The sequence below is a fragment of the Cannabis sativa genome, chromosome X (assembly GCF_029168945.1).
Source record: "Cannabis sativa cultivar Pink pepper isolate KNU-18-1 chromosome X, ASM2916894v1, whole genome shotgun sequence".
NCBI lineage: Eukaryota > Viridiplantae > Streptophyta > Magnoliopsida > Rosales > Cannabaceae > Cannabis > Cannabis sativa.
The window spans coordinates 40,899,512-40,901,983 of record NC_083610.1 but is presented as its reverse complement, the minus strand read 5'-3'; positions in this window follow the sequence as shown (position 1 = coordinate 40,901,983).

Here is a 2,472-nt window from a genome sequence, read left to right as displayed (position 1 = left end):
ATCATTTTTATTTGGCAAGAGTAGTAGCGTTTAGTATTACTTAGAAGTGGTTGTAATTTGTTTGTCATATTTTATAAATATTATTATATTAAATTTTATAAGATCTCATATTTAATTTTACAAATAATAATATAATATTTTGAAGAGTATTAAATATTATTAGTGTCTTTTGGTATTTCTCTTTTCAATATGATGTTCAAATTAAACTAACTACCAATAATAATAATCCTACACCAACTTCAACAATGTGTCAAATTAGTGCTAAATTACCAAAATACAACTCACTTTATATGAATGGAATAATTACATAAGGCATCATTTTTTGTAAAATATTTACATTTTTACGTTCAAAGAATTTTTTTTTTTATATATATTTTTACGGTTTTTAAAAAAATAACACGAAAACAACATAAAATCAACAAGAAAACAACATAAAAGTAACATGAAAATAACAACAAAAAAATAACAAAAAATAACATACATATAACAAAAAATTAGCAACAAATGAACAAAATTTTAACATAAAAGACCGTATTTTATGTAAATAAAATCAAAAAAATTGTAAAAATATTTAAAATTTCGTAAAACCGTATTTTTATTGTTTTTGTGCATTTGTGAAATTAACCCTTATAGAAATATATTATACAAAATTTGAGGAACTATTAATATGATACATGATTTGTATAAATGATACATTTTATTATTATTATTATTTTCATTTATACCATTTTAATTATTTAATTATTATTTTTAGATTTTAACATTAGATGCTAAACTGTTGACTATATTGTTTTTAACTATCATAAGGCTAATTTGCAATTTTTTTCCCCGAACATTGACATGTACAAAATCATGTCCTTTGTACTTTTTTGACCGTTAAAGATTCTCCCTGAACTATTAAGATTGTTAGATTTAAGGACTTTTAATTTTAGTAAAAAATTCTAACATGGATGAAAGTTCAGGGGGCATGATTTAGTACATATCAAAGTTTGAGGGGCATGATTTGGTAGATCATTAGTATATAAACAATTACTGAACAGTAAAATTGAATGAAATTAGACAAAAGTCCTTAAATCTAACAATCTCAATAGTTCAAGGAGAATTTTTAACGGCAAAAAAAGTTCAGGGGGCATGATTTAGTATATGTCAAAGTTCAAGACGAAAAATTGCTAATTAGCCCATTAATAATATATCAAGATTTTTTTTTCTAATTTTTGCAACAAAAATTAAATGAACATTATGAAATATTAGTTTTTGTACCTCACTTTTACCATTATGCAGCATAATACTAAAAATTGTATCAAATATATCTTATATTTACTTTTTGTGTAAAATATATTAAATTTTTTATATTTTCCATTAAAGATAGGAGTGCTAAATACAAAGTATTACAACAAAGAAATCAAACTAAAATAAAACAAGCTAAAAATAAGAAGAATTTAAAACAATGCCACCCGACTAAGAGGCACCACACACCTAATTTCATATTTGGGAGATAAAAGAAGGTTGAACCAGCTCTGCCAAGCCTGGTGTCGCCACCCACAACACCCCTCCTCATCTCCAAGCCAAGCCTTCCTCCATCAATAGGTCATGTAGGTTGATGAAATTTTCAAAGACAACTCACATTATCGATGATTATAATCCACCTCCCATTACCTCTTCTATGTGCCAAAATTATAAGCAATTAATGTCAACCTCAAGATTTGAACCAAAATTTCTTCAAACCTTGAGAATATCCTATCAGCGTCGGTCTTAAAGTATAAAAGATTTAAAGAAAAATTAAATTTAGTTCTAATGCTTTAGTGTAATGGTAAAAATTAGAGATTGATCTCTTGACCTCTTGACTTAAAGTAAAGATTAGAGAATATCCATTCATGGTGTGGAATGAAATTTGGTGCATAATTTAATATGATCTTGGGTGAAGTGGTAAGAAGATTCCACATGAATTTGTTGGAATGATGAACCATTAAAAATGCTCTTTTAGAACTATGTTTCTCACTTTTAATTTTTTTTAAAGGCTAATTAGAAATTTTTTTTCCCTCGAACTTTGACATATATCAAATTATGCCCCTTGAACCTTTTTGGTCGTTAAAAATTCTCCCTGAACTATTGAGATTGTTAGATTTAAGGACTTTTGTCTAATTTCATTCAATTTTATTGTTTCAGTGATTGTTTATGTACTAAACCATGCTCTCCAGACTTTGATATCTACCAAATCATGCCCCTCGAACTTTGATATGTACTAAATCATACCCTTTGAACTTTCATCAATGTTAATGTTAGATTTTTTGTTTACTAAAATTGGACGAAAGTCCTTAAATTCAACTATCTCAATAGTTCATGGGGCATTTTTAACTACCTTAAAAGTTTAGGGGGCATGATTTGGTACATGTATAAGTTTAGGGAAAAAAATCCTAATTAGCCTTTTTAAATGACATGGACCTGCAATAATAGAGCAACATCTAGCATAAA